This window comes from Sorex araneus, chromosome 5, assembly GCF_027595985.1.
Source record: "Sorex araneus isolate mSorAra2 chromosome 5, mSorAra2.pri, whole genome shotgun sequence".
Classification (NCBI taxonomy): Eukaryota; Metazoa; Chordata; class Mammalia; order Eulipotyphla; family Soricidae; genus Sorex; species Sorex araneus.
Window position 1 is genome coordinate 136,352,684 of NC_073306.1, and position 9,265 is coordinate 136,361,948.

Below are 9,265 nucleotides of genomic sequence, written 5' to 3' on the forward strand. Positions count from 1 at the left end.
AGCGGGTAGGATATCTGCCTTGCATGCTGCCGACCCAGGTTCGATTCTCAGAATCCCATGTAGTCCACCCAGCACTGCCAGGAGTAATTCCTGAGTGCATGAGCCAGGAGTAACCCCTGTGCAACGCCAAATTCGACCCAAAAAGAAATAAAAAGGTAATTACCTTTAATGGGCTTGAGTAACTAGCATAACGCCTGGAGTATCCATGCAAAGTGTACACACTTTTGATGTGGTGGTACCTCAAATAATAATAGGTTGCCTTAATCAGGAAAGAAAAGAAAGGAAAGGAAATAGAAACTGGGTGGCAGAAACAACCTTTCACTGTTATATTTTGATGCAGAAAGGGTCAAATCTATATAATTTTTTCCTGACCACCTACCAGGACTCCATCACCCAGCCTACTTTGCACTTTGGTGAGATCACAAGGCTTAAGTTGTAGCCAATGGAACGTGGGTGGAAGTGACATCACAACTTTTGAGCATGGGCTATGTGAAACTCTCAATTGAGCCTCTGACTCTCTTCCTTTTGTCCCAGCTGGGTGAGAAACAACATAAAACTTTTATTTTGTGGATGATTCATCACCTTCCCTTCTGGATTCCTGAGAGACACAATTCCTACTTTCTCTTACATACCAAATAGGAAGATAGCAAAAATTGTTAATGTGGGAAAAATAACCAAAAAATGTATTGCCAAGCTATGGAAATTCCATTAAAAATTATTTCATTCTATCACTAAAATCCTGTAATATATCCTTTGTGTATGTGCCAGACACTTTATTCTACCTCAGCTATGCTACCTTCATGTTAGTTGTGTGCTATTCAGAGAAAAGGTCTGTAATCAATTGCAGGCTTTATCATTACATGTCATCTCTTTGTCAGATATGATGAGATATCATTTATCATTGTTTTATTTCATCCTTCGACAGTTTGTATTCTGAAATCCTTCGCCGACCTCAAGATTAGTTTCTCATATTTTTGTGTCAATATTTTCCATTTTTAGGTTTCACATTTGAATTAATTTTTTTATGATGTGAGGTAAAGGTCAATGTTTTCTTCTTTCCACATGGAATAGCTAGCATTTGTTTAAAAAGAACTTCCGTCCTCAATTAAATTGACTTGGCAACTTTGTCAAAATCTTTGTCATATCACGTCTACATGTTGTGTGGGCTTGCTTGTCCCTGGTGAATAATTCTGCCTTTACACTGGTGCAAAATTGTTTTAATTACTGTAGCTTTTTTTTTTAATATATACGGCTTATTCCCAGTGATGGAGCTGTCAGCCTGGACCCTCTCTTGAATTACTTGGACCCAGTAGCACAGGCCTGAAGCTGCAGTATTCACGGGCACTGTGGAAATTAAAAGTAGGCTTTTGAGTATGCTAGACATATGTTCTATCATTTAGGTAATATCCAAAGCCTGTAATTACTCTAACTCTATAAGTTATTTTAAAATATCAGGTAAATCCTCCAAATCTTCTCTTTTGCAAAATCAACATGGTTATTCTAAGTCATTTGCACTTGTCATATTAATTGCAGAAATTTCTTAGCACTATAAAATGCTCCAGATGAATCTTGTATATGTTCAGATACATTCCTAGAATAAATAATTTATCCAGATGTTCTAAGCTTCTTTTACTGGAGAATGGTGTTAGATACCAAGATACAGGTTCGGGTGTGCTCAGTGCTAAGGTGCCAACATTCTCAGCTAGCGGAACAAAGAGAGGTGTGTATGTACTACAGATACTGATATACATTTTACATATAACCATTTATGTATATATGAAGATAAATTAATATTTCTGTCTTACCGGGGCCCCCTCAGAGGGGGGCGGGTAAACGTTCACTCCCTGCCCCAAGCAGAGACCCAGCAGCCAAAAACCTCCAGAACCCAGCCACAGCCATGCTCAAGGCCACTCTCCACACGCTCGGTTGAGTCTCACGCATGAAGGAACCAACAGAGGAACCCAGGTATGTGGGACCCATGGCTGAGATCTCTAAGCCTGCTTGGATTGGGACTGGGTCTCCTCCACCCAGATCCTCAGTTTTCCAGTAGCTTGGCAGTAACACCCACAAACTGTCCCTGGTGCCATGTAATCTCATCAATGGCCAAGATCCAGAGACTATAAAACAAAGCTCCCAGAAGAGAGTGACACAATCTTTCCTGGATTGCACAGCTGCAAATTTTTAAAAATTTATTTATTTATTTATTTTCCCCCCCACATAGCAGAACCTGGCAAGCTACCCGTGATGTATTTGATACACCCAAAACAGTATAAACAACGTGCTCTACGTGTTCCTGGAGCAAGCAGACACCAACGGGCTATACTAGCATGCGACAGGGACAAATGAAGACATTACTGGCCCCTGCTCGAGCAAATTGATGAACAATGGGATGACAGTGATACAGTGATGAATTCATACTCTGATTTCCTATTCCAACCCATGATCACATGGATCTCTCTAATCTCTTACTATTTCTTTATATAACGTCCCATTTTAACAAAGAGAAATATGGTCTCACCTCTAATTCATTAGTTGTTTAGTCACAACATATTGGAGTATATACCTGTGTGTAGAAATACCACAATTATTAGCTCAAACTCCAAGCTAAACTATAGTGCTTCTATAGTTTCTTTAATGTCAAAGACTTCACTCACTTCCAAAGCTACTTAGACTAATATCCTTTGCTCTTGTTCTCTTCAATGAGTTGCTTGATACAATTTTTTATACAATTAAAGTGTTCTGGCACTTTTTGAATTTCATAGTATGATGCTCTGACCTAAATCATCTTTTAAATTTGCATACATTTAAGAGCTCTTCCTGGCACAGCATAGCTTTGTGGGTTCTGACAAATGAATACTGTCAGGTACCCATAATTGCAGTATCATAATATACAAAACAGTTTGTTGCTACAAAGAATTCTCTGTACTTAACTTTGTACTTAATTCAGTTTTACTAGGCAATTTTCCTTCACCTCATTGTGAACTCCTGATACTTAATAATCTTCTTATCATCACTATATCTTAACTGTAGTTTTCCCTTTTTCAGAGTATTGCAGATTGCATTTCTACAGTATGTTAACCTTTTCAGACTGACTGCTTTCATTTAGCAATATGTATTTTAGATTTATCTATTTTGTGTGCATGTGATCATATTTCCCTTTGTGCTTTAACTATTTTTTTCTTAACTCTATTGATTTAAGATTAGCTTTTTACAAGTTGAATATGATATATCCAAGTGACATTTTGAAGGACTTATAGTACTTGAATTTTCATTAGATTCTAAATACCTAGAGTAGTATTTTCTAGGAAATTTCACCAAATAGTAAAATTCACCACTTGGTGAACTTTTTGGTGAATGTATTCCTTTTAGATGAGTAAGGAGAGGCTGCTAAAATCTCAGGGCTGTGAGGAATAGAGATGTTACTGCTGTCCGCTCGAGTAAATCGACAAACAATGGGATGACAGTGATACAGTGATACAGTGATACAGTATTCCTTCAACTAATTTTCTGATTTTTTCTTTATCTTTTCTGGGAACTCCAAAATATATGTACTTAATATTGTATTACATGTTCCTGATGTTTTGTTTAGTTTTAATCAAATTATTTATCCATAGCTTGGTTTCAGATTTTCTGTTATAAATTACACGCAGTTCCCTATATTTTTCTCTATTATATCAAATCTATTCTGATACTCAGGAATAAATTTTCTACTTTTATTGTATTTTTAGGTCTAAACTTATTTTTTTGATAGTTTTAATTTCTCTGGCGTAACTCCGTGTTATTTAATTATGAATGTTTCCCCCTCTAGTTATCTGAGTATATAATATATATATATGCATATATATACATATACATATTGCTTTTGGGGTCACACCCAGTGATGGTCAGGGATTATTCCTGGCTTTGCACTCAGGAATTACTTCTGGAGGTGCTGGGGGACCATATGGGATGCCTGGCTGAACAGTTGGCCGTGTGCAAGGCCTACCCACTATACTATTGCTCAGGCCCCATGAATATATTTTCTTGAACTATTTAAAGATATTAATAAGCTATGCACTGAAGTCTTCATCTGTTTAATCCAACATATAACCCTATCCTAAGAATTTTTATCTTCTTATTTTTAAAGCACAGATAAATACTTTTCTGCCTTGTTACATGTCTTAGCAATACTTTATTTAAAAGGAAACTTGGTAGGTAAGACATTGCAGCAATTCTGAAATATGTGACATTATACTTTATATAATTTTATGTATATATTTACTTATTCTGGTTTCAGGGTTACATCCAGCAGTGCTCAGGGATCCTTTTGGCTCTGTACTCAACAAGGACTCCTGGTGGTGCTCAGGGAACCAAATATGGTGCCAGTGATTAAACCCAAGTCAGCCACATGCAAGCCAAGTGCTGTGCTCACAGTACTATTGCTCTGGCCCTTAAGTTTCATTATTCTATGAATGTTTATTATTTTAAATTTAATATCTACTTCCTTGGACTTAAACTAATATCTGTCTTCTTCGTTCAAAGTAGTCTTTGAAGACATTTTGTTTGCTTCTTTCTTTCATTTTTCTTTTTAAAACTCCTGAGTGGCATATCTGTTACCTGTATGATTAGCACTTAGCTAATAATTTGAACAGAGGTTATGCTCAGCAATTTCAAGTTAGTAGTAAATTCTTTACCATCTACTGCCTATGCTCTGTGTGGGTTGAGGAATTGATTGAGATGTGCATGCAGTTGATAACACCTTTTCCATCAGATCTTTCTAAGTTTCTCAAACTCCTTTTCTCTAGCCCCCGACTCTGTTCTAGAAGTCAGCTAGAAATAGAATTTTCTCTCAGCCTTTCTATTGCTCTTCGTTTTCATTATCTCTCATGTAAATTCCCAGTCGCTCTGAGTTTACTTTGCTTCCTCATCTGCAAGAGACCTCAAAGCATGAAAGCTACAAATTCAACATTTTTTATTTGTTTGTCTAAGGACACACTCTATAGTGCTTTAGGCTTCCTCCTGGCTTTGAAGCTCAGGGTACCATATGAGGTGTCAAGGGTTGAACCCATACAAGACACATCCTACCAAATGAGTCATTTTGTCTTGAATAGAGTTGCTCTTCAACAAACGCTTCTCAAATTGGTTCTTCAACTTGGTAACGTTTAGGTTGTTATATATAAAAATCTTTTTCTATAGTGATACTTAATTCCTGTGGAGGAAAATAATTGCCTACATTTCTCAAGCTATCATACCTGTGGCAGAAATTAATACTTAAAAAGTAAAACTTCTTGTGACCAAGAATAAAATAAATGTGTTAAAATACACTGGCACATATCCTTGTTTAATCTGTCTCCCCACATTCATTTTAGGAAATAAATACAAGTAAGTAATACCTTCTTCAGATATTAATAGAGTCAAACCTGTATTTATTTTAAAAACATTTTTGCAGTTATTTTTGTATAAAAATACTTTATATGTTTAAAAAATATTTACATTTCTTATGTGACTGCATTTCTGAATATATATTTCAATTCTTGGGAAGTAATATTTATTACTAGACCTGTAGCATTGACAGTGCCAGTATTTTCAAGCCTAGAAAAGGTACAAACAATTAGCAATATTAGTAAATTCATGTTGAGCAAATTAACGGCTATTCTTTATACTCACAATTTATGTCATGTAGTTAACTCAATGGATGTTCAAATAATGGACCTTTATAAAGAAATCTTTTTAAAAAAACGATTTGGTATTTTGTGTTTTGTAGAGCACAGATGCTTGGGCACCCACATGGGATTAATACTTTCATCTCTGTTTTTCTCGGATACATTTTAGGAATCAAAAAGGAGTTCAGTGTCTTATATTTCTTTCGGTTATAGGTGAAGTTACTCCTTGTACTGCTCTTGAATTGTATGAGCTCCATCTTGTCTTCTTGATTTTGTGAATGGTAATGATGTGATTTTTTGTTGTTCTTAAATTTAAAAAACAAAATTAAAGAATGTTGTATTTGGTAGTAGTCTCCAAAGCGCCATTGATTTTCTTATTGAGTGTGGGTTTAAGAAACCTACTTTTTAAGTTTTTGAAAGCTTTGTTACTTTTCATCAAGATTACTGGCACTGTGTAAAACAAATCAAAATCGTGTGTAAAACAATCACTATTGTTTTTAAATGTGGTTTCAGTATGGGTATGTATTGAAATATTTTATCTTCATTTGGATGCAGAGCTTTTGTGGGTTTTGGTTGTTGTTCCTTCTAATATGTAGTTTAGGTACAAATGTTTGCAGATGTTCCAAGTTTGATTTATTAAAATGGTTTCAGTACAAATCCCTTATGCAATTAAATGCCTATTCATGTGTTCTTTTCATGATGGAATGTTGTTAACAAATAGCTCTAATATAATAACAGAGCAGTTAAGGGAAATTGGTGAGAGGGCCTAATATATGAGCAAGTGTGGCTTTTCCAAAGAGGAGAATTTATTTATTTATTTATATTTTAATCTTATTTAAAAGTGCCATGCATTGTGAATAATTTGGAAAAGTGGGGAGGTACAACAAAAAATGTGACTTTTCATTCCTACTGCTCATATAAATACCCGAATTTGATATTTGTTTTGCTGATGTTCTCCTTATTATCACTGGTCTTGAAATTTAAGGATTTCACTACATTTGCCTTTATGAATGTCTCTTCCTACACATTTTATTTGGTGTTTTCCTAAATAGCTTAGGAAATAAAATTTAGGAATAACTTAGGAAGTAACTTAGGAAATAAAATATTTATTTATTCGTGTCTCATCTTTAAAATTGATATTTTTTGTATGTATAGCACAGCGGTTGGGCTTTTGCCTTTCAGCGGTCAACCCGTGTTTGATTCCTCTGCCCCTCTCGGAGAGCCCGGCAAGCTACCGAGAGTATTGCGCCCGCACGGCAGAGCCTGGCAAGCTATCTGTGGTACATTCGATATGCCAAAAACAGTAACAAGTCTCACAATGGAGATGTTACTGGTGCCCGCTCAAGCCAATCAATGAGCAGCGGGATGACAGTGCTACAGTGGTTACTAACCTATTAGTTTCCAGCAGTATTTTCTGTTTCCTTTCGTTTTGATACAGGTTTGTCACTGTGCTCTCTTTGCCAATCCACTTGCCCTATTTTCCTTGTGTTCATCATCAAAGTCAAATTTCATGTTCTCGCTGAATTGTATACTTTTCCTCTAGCGGATCCAGTCTGGGAAACTTTATTTCCCTTTTCCTTTTCTTTAAATTTGGAGCTTTTTGGTTTCCAGGTATTTTGGGATTCTTGTTGGTCTTGTGTGGTGGTTTTAGGGCTTCTCTTTCCACTTCTCCTTCAAGAACTTCCATGTCACCTTTTTGTTCCTTAATTGTAGGTTACTGTGATTTGCATCCTTGCCTTTATCCAGTATACCCTTATCTTTTGCTTTTAATAGAATTATTCTCTTTTTGCTCCTCTGACAAAGCCTGTTCTTTGTATTTCATAATTTGAGAAAAGGATGTACAAATCTTCTCTCCAGGTCCGATCATTTACATCATCTGAAAACTTCAGTAAGCATAAAATCTTTTCTTCTAAAGATTTCATCTCAGCAATTTTTGCTAACTTTTGTTTTTCATCTTGCTCTTGCTTAGCTTGTAATTTGGCTTTTATTTATTTTGCTATTCTCTCTGTCTCTGTCTCTGTCTCTCAAAATAATCTCCTTGAAAAGCATTCCCAGACTCTTATCTTTGTACTACAGGCCAGGCATCTCAATAAACTTCTTGGCAGATCCAATGATTCAATGCTATCAAACACAGCAAATACTGATCCCTTAAATGCTTTGTGTAATGTTCTACTTGTTTGGGTACTTAGTAAGTGACCTTTATTTTCTAACCATTCTTTTATGTGATCAGACATTGCATCAGTTGATAAAAACATTTACTGCAAAAATATGTCTTTTACATTATTTTTATACTCATCAGTTATTTCAGGGAGTGGTTTGCTTGGAGATCTTTGGATTTCAGTGCTTTTTTTAATGGAGGGACACCTGCCGATGCTCAGGGGTTACTCCTGCCTATATCAGGAATTACTCTTAGTGTGGCTCAGGGTACCATCTGGGAAGCCTGGCATCGACCCTGGGTTGGCCATGTGCAAGGCAAGTGCCCTACCCATTGTGACATCACTCGCACCCTTGGATTTTGCTTTTATAGTCACATATTTCCATGAGTTCTTAGGTTTGCTCAATGCTTCAACTATTACATTAAAATCTGTTGCTAGATCATTTAACCTGTTGAACTTTATCATTGTCTCCCAAAGTCACCTCGCCTACATCTAGTTTGATCTATTCCTTTAAAAATTTGTTCCAAAGCAAATCGAAGTCGGCAAAATAAAAGCTAATTGCAATATGTTTTCAAGCACAGTGTAATAATGAATTTGTTCGCAATCTGATGACAGACTTTGGTTTCCAGGGCAGCCATTTTTTTTCGTTATTATTTCCAGCCATTGCCGCTGTCTCCAAGGAATGCTAACAGTGACAGCAACTTGATTTCTCAATGCCACCAGCTGCTCTGAAGCAAAGAAAGTTGGGGGCTATGCAGTCAGCCCTTGCGGTGTGGGTGGTTTATAAAAAATCTTTTTTGTTCTATTTTTTAAAAATTTAATGAATCACTGTGAGATAGAGTCACAGATTTACAGACTTTTGTGATTATGTTTCAGTCATACAGTGATCGAGTAACCCATCCGTCCACCAGTGACCATTCTCTACCACCAATGGCCCCAGTATCCCTCCCGCCTTCCCCTCCTATCCTCCCTCCCCACACATGCACACCAGCTCTGTGGCAGGCACATTCCCTTTCACTCTCTCTCCCCTTTTGGGTGTTATGGTTCACAATATGGGTACTAAGTGGCCATCATGTTCGGTCCATAGTCTATTTTCAGTACACATCTCCCATCCCGAGCGAGCCCTTCAAGCATCATTTACTTAGTGGTCCCTTCTCTATCCCAGCTATCCTTTCCCCCAGCAGGTGAGGCTGGATTCCAAGCCATGGAGCAATCCTTTGACCCTTATCTCTACTATCCGTGGGTGTTAGTCTCCCATTATGTTACTTTATATCCCACAAATGAGTGCCGTCTTTCTATGTCTGTCCTTCTCTCTCTAATTTCACTTAGCATGATACTCTCCATGTTGATCCACTTACATGCAAATTTCATGACTTCATCTTTTCTAAAGCTGCATAGTATTCCTTGATCACAGTAGTATAACTTGTTAATTTTCAGAAATAAACACACACAAATATATTGTGTATT

At 36.6% G+C, this 9,265-nt stretch overlaps 1 pseudogene; it reads right to left on the reverse strand.

Annotated features, from left to right (window-relative positions):
• Positions 1 to 7,036: 7,036 nt before the first annotated feature.
• LOC101545887 (lupus La protein homolog) lies at positions 7,037 to 8,436 on the reverse strand (annotated as a pseudogene).
• Between the last annotated feature and the right edge of the window lie 829 nt (positions 8,437 to 9,265).